Source organism: Acipenser ruthenus, chromosome 22 (genome assembly GCF_902713425.1).
Source record: "Acipenser ruthenus chromosome 22, fAciRut3.2 maternal haplotype, whole genome shotgun sequence".
NCBI lineage: Eukaryota > Metazoa > Chordata > Actinopteri > Acipenseriformes > Acipenseridae > Acipenser > Acipenser ruthenus.
The window spans coordinates 18,675,589-18,687,801 of record NC_081210.1 but is presented as its reverse complement, the minus strand read 5'-3'; the positions used below and the strand labels follow the sequence as shown (position 1 = coordinate 18,687,801).

The following is a 12,213-nucleotide window of genomic DNA, read 5'->3' as shown; positions in this document are numbered from 1 at the left end:
CCCCTATTTTACTGCATTTAATCCTGTACTTCAGAATACTGTAATCTGCCAAGTGTTTAACCTGTAGTACTTTGTATTTAATCACATCCTGATGTAACTATCACTATTTAATCATATCCTGATTAACTATCACTATTATCTGCTGTATTATTGAATTGTGGTTTGTCACACTTGTACTTTGCTTGAACAAAAGTTATTGTATTCTTGCTCTTATTGTATTACTTGTATTGTAACACTTGAAATGTATTTGCTTACGATTGTAAGTCAACCTGGATAATGGCGTCTGCTAAGAAATAAATAATAATAATAATAATAATAATAATAATAATAATAATAATAATAATAATAATAATAATAATAATAATAATAATAATAATAATAATAATGTCTTACTAAATGTTTCTGTAGTGTAGTGGTTATCACGTTCGCTTCACACGCGAAAAGTTCCCGGTTGGAAACACGTGTGTATTTTTATTATTATTATTATTTTTTTAATCAGTTATATTTATTAGACGTGGCAGCATTTTTGTAACAGCATGGCTGATGGTTGCATTTATTTGAGTACTGTACAAATAATGCACTGTATATTGCAGTTTGCGATATATGCAATATGATCTAAGAAGTATAAAAAAAATGTATTTGTAACGGATTGTTATTTTAAATAAATAAAAAAAAAATAATGTTACCAACCGGGGACCTTTTGTGTGTTAGGCGAACGTGATAACCACTACACTACGGAAGGACGTCTTGTGACACGGTCCACTATTCATACAGTAGCTTACTAACATATATAGTTTTTATTTAACACCATAAATAATACAAGCCCTTAATATATAATATAGCCCTGATACGTTTTATAGTGTAAGCGCGTACATGTTAATGTCCATTCCTGTGCTCACATACAAATTGTAGCAGTTCTACATTTGTCCAGATGCTTTGTTGATACCCAGTTTTAAAATAATAAGGACATCTAAGTATTTACGACCATGAACAACGTTTTGACAGTTTTTAAGGCAACCCCAGCCTTAAACGATTTTGGTATTTATGTTTAAATAACTCCTACCCAAGAATAAAAGTGCTGCCCCGTGTGAGGATCGAACTCACGACCTTCAGATTATGAGACTGACGCGCTACCTACTGCGCTAACGAGGCCTTGAAAATGTGTTCCGTTCCAGGATTGAGGAATGTGGGATCTATGCAATGCTAAAGGTTTCAAAGCAGGGATCTTGAGATTCGCTCAGACCCGAAGATCCTGCTATTTTTTATTCAGAAAAAAACACCTTTGCTGGCATTGGTGTGCTCTTCCTCTGGTGTGGCAGCTGGTCTTCATTGCAATGTTTTTCTGCAAGCAAGCAGAACATTGGCTAGATCCACCTTGAAGTCTAGATATTCCATAACCTCTCTCTTTCTGTCGCTATGATACATTTACGCTTGCATTTAAAAAAAATAAATAAATAATTAACCCGCGGGTTTTAAACGTTCGGAAATAAAATGCAACACATGGAGACCACTGAAAAATAATAATACAGAAAAAAAAAAAAGCTGTTTCCGCCCGGTTTCGAACCGGGGACCTTTCGCGTGTGAGGCGAACGTGATAACCACTACACTACGGAAACTTCACGGAAGACAGCGCTCAAGCACTGAGCACAGCAAGTGCTACAGGTCGATGGTGATGTACGTGTTAGTTCATTTTCTAAGTACAGGCGTATCATCACTTCAATAGTCTATATTTTTCAATGGGAAGCCATATGTCTGTGTTTATCCCATATAGTTGTAATAGCGTTAATTTGGCGTTCAACTTTCAAATAGTTGAGTTTTAGATAAAACATACTGACTGAAAACAGAACGATGCAGAATAGGTAGTGTAGTGGTTATCACGGGCGCTTAACATACATACTTCCGACTTTTAAGAATGTGTTTGTTAACATTTATGTATTTAGCTTTTTCTATTTACAGAACTGCCCCTTTCGTCATAGTCACGCCCCCTTAGTGACTCTCCACGGTCAGTTTTTTATGTTTCTATTTTTTTTTTTTTTTTTTTTTACGAAACACTTTTTTTTCAGTGAGGACAAGAGTATTCTTGCACAAACTGTTTTAGCAATAGAAATCGTCTATAAAAATGATATTCTGAAATGTACAAAAGCACAGGTCAAATAATAAATAGTTAAACTCAACAAATAATACTGTAAATATGGTACAGCGGGTAAGGATTACGTATATAGGTATAGATAAAAAAGCGAATATATACCATATCTGGTAAATAATTGTCAACTACATTTTGTGCGTAAAATATTTAAGGAAAGTTTTAAAAAAATAAAATAAAAAAAAATCTCCCCGTCGGGGAATTGAACCCGGGTCTCCCGCGTGACAGGCTCAGCCACCCCAGATGTGTCCTGATGCCGTCTACCCCTTCGAGGGGAGCGGGAGTGCCTTCTCCGGCGAGGCGATCGAGATCTGGATCGCGACTGCCGACGGGGGCGAGCCCCGCGAGAGGAGGGGCTGCGGGAACGTTCCCGAGCACGCCTAATTGGAGACCTTTGACCAGCTGTAAGCTGGGAAGATGGGCTCATAGGCTGAGACGTCGCCGGCAGCGACACGATAGACGATGGTGGGGCCGAGACGGTGTGGGACGAGCCCGAAGATGGGGAACGACCTCCCACCGCCTTCCTAGCTCTCTGGCGCAGGGTGCGTGTTTGAAACCCTGCGCATAGCTGGCAGTATGCCCTGTCTGCCAGGGCAGATGCTGCATGGTCCGGCCCTAAACATGCGACGCAGTCCTCGTGAGGGTCGCTGGCAGGCAACTTGGCCTGACAGGTCACACAACGGTGGAACCCAGACATATTGACGTCAATGACGAAGAGCCGAGGTGCGCGCGTCGAGCGCCGAAGCGCTGGGCACCAAGCGTCAAGCACCTGAAGTGCGTGCGTCGAGCGCCGCCGCGTCGAGCACCGAGGCGTCGAGGGTGCGTGCGTCGAGCACCGAGCGCCGAAGCGTCGAGCACCGAGGTGCGTGCGTCGACGTCAAGGGTGCGCGCGTTGAGGCGTCGAGCGCCGAAGCGCCGAGCGTCGAGCGTCGAGCGTCGAGCGCCGAAGCGTCGAACGTCGCGCGTTGAGCGTCGAGCGCGTGCGTCGAGGCGCCAAGCGCCGAGCACCGAGCGCCGAGCACCGAGCGTCGAGCGCCGAAGCGTCGAGCACCGAGCGTCGAGCATCGAGGTGCGTCGAGGGTGCGTGCACCGAGCGTCGAGCGCCGAGCGTCGAGCGTCGAGGCGCGTGCGTCGAGCGTCGAGGGTGCGTGCGTCGAGGCGCCAAGCGCCGAGCACCGAGCGTCGAGTGCCGAAGCGTCGAGCGTCGAGCACCGAGCGTCGAGCACCGAGGTGCGTCGAGGGTGCGTGCACCGAGCGTCGAGCGTCGAGCACCGAGCGTCGAGCACCGACGTTGATGGAACGTGCACCGAGCGTCGAGCGCCGAAGCGTCGAGCGTCGAGCACTGAGCCCCAAGTGCAGAAGCACTAAGCACCAAGCGCAGAAGCGCTGCACAAAGCGCCGAAGCGCTGCACCAAGCGCACAAGCGCTGACACCAAAAGCGCCGGAGCGCGAGCGCCGGAGCGCGAGCGCCGAAGCGCGAGTACCGAGCGTGGAACGCTAGCACAGACGCCTAAGCGTCAGCTGACCCGCCAAGCGGAGACGCAAAGTGCTGGTACAGTGTCTGGTGCTGTGCAATACCTACCTGAAGGTGCTGGGGATTTTGCACGTTGGTGGTTGTCTTCCTCTGTATAGTGAAGGGAAAAACTTTTTTTTTTTTTTTTTTTTTTTTTTGTGGACGCTGCAAAAGGAAAGGGAGTGTAGTGCAATACCACGTGGCGGGAACGCGCCGCGGGGGGGGACACTGCAGAGCAGACTACCCGCACACACACACGGTTAGCCAAAGCTAGACCGAGGATGCAATTGCGCGTGGCCAAGGCCAACCCAACACGCGTCCGACACACAATGTAAATATATATAACAATATAATTACACAAAATATAATATATATAGAAAATATATATACAAAAAACCCACACAGTAAATATAAGGAACAGAGGAAAGACGGGGAGACCACGAAGAACGCAATGCCGAAGCAAAGCGAAAAGGAATATATAATGTAGACACAAAATATATCCTAAAATAATACAATACAATAATAATAATAATAATAATAATAACTGAAATAAACTCGGAGAAGGGGATAAACCAGCTTCTCAAGCCTAAGCTTAGTGAGTACAATCAGTCAAAATAGCTCTAAGTCCTACCGCTAATGATGCTGAAGGAAAAAGAGGAAGTGACTCTCCGCGCGCTGCGTATAGTAAGCTCCCAAGGGGGCGGGCTTACACGGCAGCTTGCGCGGAGGCCTATCGGCAGCTTTGACATAAAGCTCAGCCAATCCCTACTGCCTGACGGCAATGTCCCATACCTTGATGGTTATTTTCGACTTGAAAGGGAACGTGATAACCACTACACTACGGAAACTTCACGGAAGACAGCGCTCAAGCACTGAGCACAGCAAGTGCTACAGGTCGATGGTGATGTACGCGTTTAGTTCATTTTCTAAGTACAGGCGTATCATCACTTCAATAGTCTATATTTTTCAATGGGTCTGTGTTTATCCCATATAGTTGTAATAGCGTTAATTTGCCGTTCAACTTTCAAATAGTTGAGTTTTAGATAAAACATACTGACTGAAAACAGAACGATGCAGAATAGGTAGTGTAGTGGTTATCACGGGCGCTTAACATACATACTTCCGACTTTTAAGAATGTGTTTGTTAACATTTATGTATTTAGCTTTTTCTATTTACAGAACTGCCCCTTTCGTCATAGTCACGCCCCCTTAGTGACTCTCCACGGTCTGTTTTTTATGTTTCTATTTTTTTTTTTTTTTTACGAAACACTTTTTTTTCAGTGAGGACAAGAGTATTCTTGCACAAACTGTTTTAGCAATAGAAATCGTCTATAAAAATGATATTCTGAAATGTACAAAAGCACAGGTCAAATAATAAATAGTTAAACTCAACGAATAATACTGTAAATATGGTACAGCGGGTAAGGATTACGTATATAGGTATAGATAAAAAAGCGAATATATACCATATCTGGTAAATAATTGTCAACTACATTTTGTGCGTAAAATATTTAAGGAAAGTTTAAAAAAAATAAAATAAAAAAAAATCTCCCCGTCGGGGAATTGAACCCCGGTCTCCCGCGTGACAGGCGGGGATACTGACCACTATACTAACGAGGAATGCGTGAAAAGCGACCGTTCTGTACTCACAGGAAGACTGCACTGGCCCCCCCTGTCGAGAATTGTTTAGCTAAACCGCACTAAACTATTTATCATTCATTCTTTATGGTAGTGCTAAACCACTACGGATGTAATACTGCTGCCGCCGCAACATGATTTTGGCGCTGTTGTGCAGGTCTGTGCCTAAACTTAATGTATTGAGTTGTGCAGATCTACCAAGAGAAGGCACTAAAGAGCATGAAGCGTTTTATCTGCTTCGGCTCAGTGAATTTTGCGAACCAAATGATTCGGAGGCTTCACTTCCCTTCCCACCATCTTGCACGAATGGTTGAGTGATTGGATGAAAGTGGGGTACAATCGGTTCTACTATACATAAACAACTAAAACACCCACTTCCTTAGTTTGAGCAAAAAGGCTGCAGTCTGTAACGGAGGTTACTGTGAATAGCACGCCCATTTTCCGAACCAACAATACATACCACAGTTCTATTATTTTACAACACAAGGAAGCCCCGCCGAAACAGGACATCAAAAAATTAGTTAAAACTCATAAATGTTCCTCTCCACGGAAATCTTTAGTAAAATACTCTTTTATTGAGATTTTACATTTTTTTACATTTACACCCATTCGTTTTTTCATTCATTTTACATTTCTTTTAAAGATGACATTCATGCATACAGACATACATTTTGTTTTAAAAGCATTTAAAACACATTTAAAAACACCAAGACAATTGTGCTTTGTACATGGTTAAAACAGACACAGATTAAAATCAACATGAAAAAAACCTGTGCTGTTTTAAAAGTGACTGGAAAAAAAGAACCATCTATAAAAAACCAGTGCTTGTGAGGGCCGGGGAGTGCTCTCTAAAAGTTCAAAAGTGAACATAAAACTATATTACTAAAACAGGGACAGGGGAAAAGGGACAGTGTGTGGAACAGTGAGTTAAAATTCTAAAATTTTAAAACACTTAAAATGTAACTTTTAATAGTTTACATTAAAAATCTTAAAGATACATAAAACAAAACAAAACAAAATCAAATAAAACATTCAACATAAATCAAATAAAAATCCATAAAACTGAAACAAAAAGACTACATAAAACCAGGGCACCGTTCAAAAACGGTCATGCCAGCTAAAAGGGCGGAATGCTGGCATGACAAAATAAATAAAAGGCTTAGCGGTGCCCCGTAGTCCCGCTCCTAGGAGCTAGCGGTTCCAGTTTTTTCCTTTATTCCATCTTCACGTCCTGAAGTCCGGCGATCCTCCACTCCGCGCAGGCCTTGTCCTTCCCGAGGGTCCGGATGTCCAGAATTACAAAGTCCTTGATAAGAGTTTGTGCCCTTCTGGTCGTGGTGATAGTGTCTAGCTCCTGCTTGTGATAGACACAGACGTTACGGCCTTCCCACAGGATCTGCTTGACAACATTGATGACACGCCAAACGCACTTAGCTGTGCTGGTATCGATTCCTCCCGCAGGCCCATAGAGCACAGTCTCAGCGGTCATCTTGGCCGTGTCAGCAAACCTGTTTAGGAAGACAGAGACAGAGAGCCAGTAAAAGGCGAAAGATTTATGCGATCTGAAGAGAAACCAGAGTATATTAACATTTGTTAGTGCAGTAAGCAACCTACTCATATTGCTATTGTAACAAGGGACGGTTAGTTTTTTTAGATTTTTTTTTTTATTTATTTATTTTTTTAAAGTTTTTTTTAAAACGAGCATTTTAACATCTACGTCTTGAGAAAAACAACCAAAACAGTATACAAGTACTGTATGCTGACATTTATATTTAAATATGATATTTTAAAAGCATACATTACATAAGAGGAAATTAGATTCTGGCAACGTGCATTATGGGTATGCAAATGTGATTCATCCCTGCTAGCGCGGTTTCCACCCAACAGTATTGCTCAACCCAAGGTATTCGTTTTCCATGTTACCAAAATACGTTTTACTATCAGATCGCTGTATTTTATGGAGTATGGAGGACTATCCATGGCAAAATTAAAAATAAATACATAGAGAAATAAATAAATAAATAAATAAATGTTGAAATATTGATTTATTGCAACATTTATTTGTTCATGCATTTATTTATTTCTTTATTCATTTATTTATTTATTTATTTATTTATTTATTCATTTATTTATTTATTCATTCAGTGGGCGGTATCAAGTACACTATTGGCTGTAGGAAGTTTGTTTCTCCCTGCTCCAGGGAACACAATCGATGCCGATGTGGGCTCGCTAGATCACTGTGTGTTGGAAGGCCGTGTATTATTGTGAGCATTTTGTTTTCAGCGCCAGTTGCATTTAGCTAGTAGTTTAATTGTTTTGCTGAGCATTCTCCTTCAATTTGTTCTTAACCGTACTGTGTCTGTTTTAAGTGGGTTAGATTCACAATTTCTGCATGCTATAGTGGTATAGTAATATTTTATAGTTTATATTTTTGTCCCTTTTTTTTTTCAAGGATTTTTCGCCCCATACAGAGGATCGTCTTCAAAAAGACGAACGTTCCCACTCCAGCGCCGTGTTGGTGTTATTACACTCACAACTTCTGCTGTCTAAACGGAAAACCATTTCCACGGTGCCGACTAGACAGCAGAAAAAGACGAATTGAATGTAGCAGGACTGGGGGAGAAAAGAATCTCCTTTCAAGGTACGTTTATGCAAATATTCTGTCAAAATGAAACGGTTTATTTAATAGTACATATACTGAACATCACAAGAAACGTATCAGTATTATTACACATTTAATTCGGAAAAAAAACGAGGTATATACATGATGGACATTGACAAAATGTCTACTGCTCAGCAACGGTGGCCACACGCTAGTACTTGCCTGTGAATTTCACAGTACCCTGTCCCCTCATAACTACATACAGTACAATGTCAATTGTTAATCAGCACATTACAATCTTACTGCACCTGCTGTAAAACAGAATTTGTCATTCTAGAGAATGTTATCTAAAAAGTTTCTTTCGATGCTCAGTATATATCACGACTCTAAAATCAGATACAAATAAACCTAATGAGACGGTCTATAATAACAAATAACGCGATGTAGAGTTCAATGCAATGTAACCTGTACCTTCGATATTTTAGACTTTTTATTAAACCACTGCTCAATGCTACTGAAATGTCATCAACCACTATTAGTATCATAAAGCTCCCAAAATCCTTTTAGATGCCACTCAAAGTAAATGTCTGGAATTTAGTTTTGGATTGTTTTGCAGTTAGTGATCCATTCAGCTTTGTGTTGATGGTATACAAAAATAAAACCAATAAAAAACCTATGCCGCTTTAGTAGCAGCAAAATACAAGGTTGTGTATCAGTGTGTAAGACGTTCGCTAGATTCACATTTATTACATTTGTGTTCTTTTTTATGTCAAGGTTGTGACAGCAGCTGTGAAGGATTCAGAAGCCAGTTATTCAAATCTTATCCCAAACTGAGTGAAGGTGGTGGATTTGAACAAATGAAGATTTCAGGATCTACGAGAAGCCGGATCTAGGCTGTTATTCCTTGCCCTAATGAGGGGTACTCAGCAAAATATTTAAGGGACCCAGAAACCCAAATTGTCTGCTGCAATTCATTTTGTAGGTTCCTGGACTGTCCTTATCCACTGGGCCCCTGATGAAGTGCCTCTTTTGTGAGAGACTTTTCTTTCTCAGAAATAGTCACAGTGACAGCTGTAGCAGCAGGTATAGAGTTTTTGTTAATGTAATTGGTCAATGTTAAATACAGTACATTAACTATTTTGAAAGGTTTACTTGCAGTAAAATGAAGACATTTGCATGTAGTGGGTTTCAGGAAATGTTTATGCTAATGTTGTCTTACAAATTTTTTTTCTCAGTGAAGAAGACAAAAGCATTATACTGCAATTGGCATTAAGCTTGGATCTTCCAGGGGTGACAGAAGAAAATCGGCATTGGCTAATGGACAAACTCCTCCTTCACGCTGTAAGTAGGTTTGTTTCGTGCATATCCATGTTCGGTTTACTCATTGTACTGGTTAGTTGTGTAATTAATTGATAACCTACAGCAGGGGTGGCCAAATCCAGTCATGGAGAGCCCCTATCCAGCAAATGTGTTCAATAAAAGGGAAACTCTTGTGATTGAGGTCTGAAGAGGGAATTTTTAGTTGAAACAATCACTAAAGGACTTCATTTAACAAATTCACCTGCTTAATTCAGCACATTGAAATTCTGACACACTATACACCTCCCAGGTGTGTTACATTTTATTACATGTTGTTCCCTAATTAAGTTTTGAATGCCTGTGGCAGTGTGTTACTGTTTCAGTGTTTTGATAATGTGATTTACTAGTTATATTTCTAATTCTGAAGTTTATATATTTTTTGGTGTTTTGGTCTACAATATAAAACCCAGCTTGTATAGAGCTTTGAGATGAAGCTTGGTATTGAGCCATTTCAATATTGGAATTGAACAAAAATGGCCAATAAGGTTCAGCAAGAGATCCCCTGCCGTTCATTCATTTATCTATTCATTCTTTTTTTCCTCAAGATGATCCTTGAAAGAATCACCTGGCCCACACTGAATGTGGAGGAAGATGATGATGAGGATGACTGTTCTCTTGAGACTAAATGCCGTATCACAGGTGTAAGAAAGAGCGATGTCGCCTTTAAGAAATGGCGACGCCATTTGAAAGACTACGCAACCCAGGAACCTTAGCACTAATGGGCAAGGCGGGGTTTCTGGGTATAAAGGGAAGTGGAGCAGGACAGCAGGGGGTGATTATGGGGAGCACCGCCGGTTTGTCCTGCTGAATAGTTCCCAGAAGGTTGAGAGTGCATTACGTAGTATTGTAAGGTAAAGTGAACGTTTGGTTTCTTTTTTGAACAAGAGTTGTGTTTTGTTTATACCGTGAGCGTTTTCCTCTTGGTGAGGTAGTCTTTTGTTTTGACAAAGTTTAATTTATTTTATGAAACGTTGGTAGATAAACGCTGCCTCTCGGTAGTTAATTTAAAACAGTTCCGCAGTTTTCGTGACGATTGGGAACCGTCACAACTGCCGTCTATTTGTGTATGTGTGTTTGACTCGGGACTCGGAGGGAAAGCGCGTATTCATGCGCTGCAGGAACAGCGGGTTGTAACAGAGAGAACTGAGGCAGCAGTCTGGTTTTCTGGACGTGCTTTATTGTGACACACATGAACAACAGTACCCACAGGTGGTGTGGACAGTATGGATATTGTGCTTGAACTCGGAGACACTCCCGTGTTTCCGTGAACGACTGGGACGTCAGCTGCAGGGGTCCTTCCCCACAGCCTGGATACAATTCTTTATCAACAGAGCCCTTCTTCTGGGAGGGCCCATTCCATACTTGCTTACGCTTACCTGTGTTACAGCAAGACTCCAGCAGAGGGAGTCTGCGCTATCCTTGCCTGTGTTGCAGAGATACTCCAGCAGAGGGTATCTTCTTTGTTCTTACCTGTGTTGCAGAGATACTCCAGCAGAGGGTGTCTTCTTTGTCCTTACCTGTGTTGCAGAGATACTCCAGCAGAGGGTGTCTTCTTTGTTCTTACCTGTGTTGCAGCAAGACTCCAGCAGAGGGAGTCTGCGCTATCCTTACCTGTGTTGCAGAGACACTCCAGCAGAGGGTGTCTTCTTTGTTCTTACCTGTGTTGCAGCAAGATTCCAGCAGAGGGAGTCTGCGCTATCCTTACCTGTGTTGCAGAGAGACTCCAGCAGAGGGAGTCTGTTCCACCCTTACCAGTGTTGCAGAAATACTCCAGCAGGGGGAAGCCACTTCTGACTTGGAATACAAAGCTACCCCGGCAGGGAAAGCCTACATTGAACTTACCAGCGTACAGGACTACTCCAGCGGAGGGAGGTGGCCTGTACGTAACTGTGGACTGACCCACCTGGGTCGAAGGATCCTTCCTGACACTTACCAGGCTCCTCAGCTAGAGTTTCCTGCTAAGTTCATCCCAGTGGACTCAATTCCACGGGGAAAGGACTTGCACAGGCCTCGGCCTGTAGAACTCGGTATTCTGAAATAGTTAGAGAGGGGCAAAGAAGTGAGCCAGTTAGTGACCCGTACAGGGCAATAATCTATACAAAGAAAGTGTTGACTTGTTTAAATATTGTAAATAAAAGTTAGTTGCCTGAACGTTCTTCGTGTCTGTGCCAGTCGGTGGAAGCAGTAATAGAGTATCACGCAGGGGTACTCTAACGGTTTGTTACACTGGCTTCTTCAGGACATTCATGGAAACGGTATAATTTAATCTATTAATCATCGCCATGTATAATTTTATTTTAACCATCCAACTCATTCTTACCTTATATGAGAAGGGACAACTTCTTATTCTTCATCACTCAAAACAGCATTGGCCACCACTTCATATGTAATATAATAAAAAAGAGGCCGTGGAGAGGGGGGGGCGTGACTATGACTAAACGGGCAGTTCTGTAAATAGAAAAAGCTAAATACATAAATGTTAAACTCATTCTTAAAAGTCAGGAGTATGTATGTTATGTGTGTTAGGCGCCCGTGATAACCACTACACTACCTATTCTGCGTCGTTCTGTTTTCAGTCAGTATGTTTTATCTAAAACTCAACTATTTGAAAGTTGAACAGCAAATTAACGCTATTACAACTATATGGGATAAACAGACATATGGCTTCCCATTGAAAAATATAGACTATTGAAGTGATGATACGCCTGTACTTAGAAAATGAACTAAACACGTGCATCACCATCGACCTGTAGCACTTGCTGTGCTCAGTGCTTGAGCGCTGTCTTCCGTGAAGTTTCCGTAGTGTAGTGGTTATCACGTTCGCCTCACGCAAAAAGTCCCCGGGCGGAAACAGCTTTTTTTCTGTATTATTATTTTTCAGTGGTCTCTATGTGTTGCATTTTATTTCCGAATGTTTAAAACCCGTGGGGTAATTATTTATTTATTTTTTTAAATGCA

At 41.8% G+C, this 12,213-nt stretch overlaps 1 long non-coding RNA gene and 3 other non-coding genes across 4 annotated transcripts; 1 reads left to right on the top strand and 3 right to left on the bottom strand.

Moving 5' to 3' along the window:
* Positions 1-1,079: 1,079 nt before the first annotated feature.
* Positions 1,080-1,152, bottom strand: trnam-cau (transfer RNA methionine (anticodon CAU)). Its single transcript has one exon. It is a non-coding gene; the product is annotated as a tRNA-Met (tRNA).
* A 391-nt stretch (positions 1,153-1,543) lies between these two features.
* Positions 1,544-1,616, bottom strand: trnav-cac (transfer RNA valine (anticodon CAC)). The gene has a single exon. It is a non-coding gene; the product is annotated as a tRNA-Val (tRNA).
* Positions 1,617-5,204: 3,588 nt separating this feature from the next.
* Positions 5,205-5,276, bottom strand: trnad-guc (transfer RNA aspartic acid (anticodon GUC)). The gene has a single exon. It is a non-coding gene; the product is annotated as a tRNA-Asp (tRNA).
* A 2,198-nt stretch (positions 5,277-7,474) lies between these two features.
* On the top strand, positions 7,475-11,406 carry LOC131699430 (uncharacterized). The gene is made up of 5 exons (XR_009308138.1): positions 7,475-7,558; positions 7,747-7,935; positions 8,671-8,979; positions 9,132-9,237; positions 9,801-11,406. It is a non-coding gene; the product is annotated as an uncharacterized LOC131699430 (long non-coding RNA).
* The last annotated feature ends 807 nt before the right edge of the window (positions 11,407-12,213 follow it).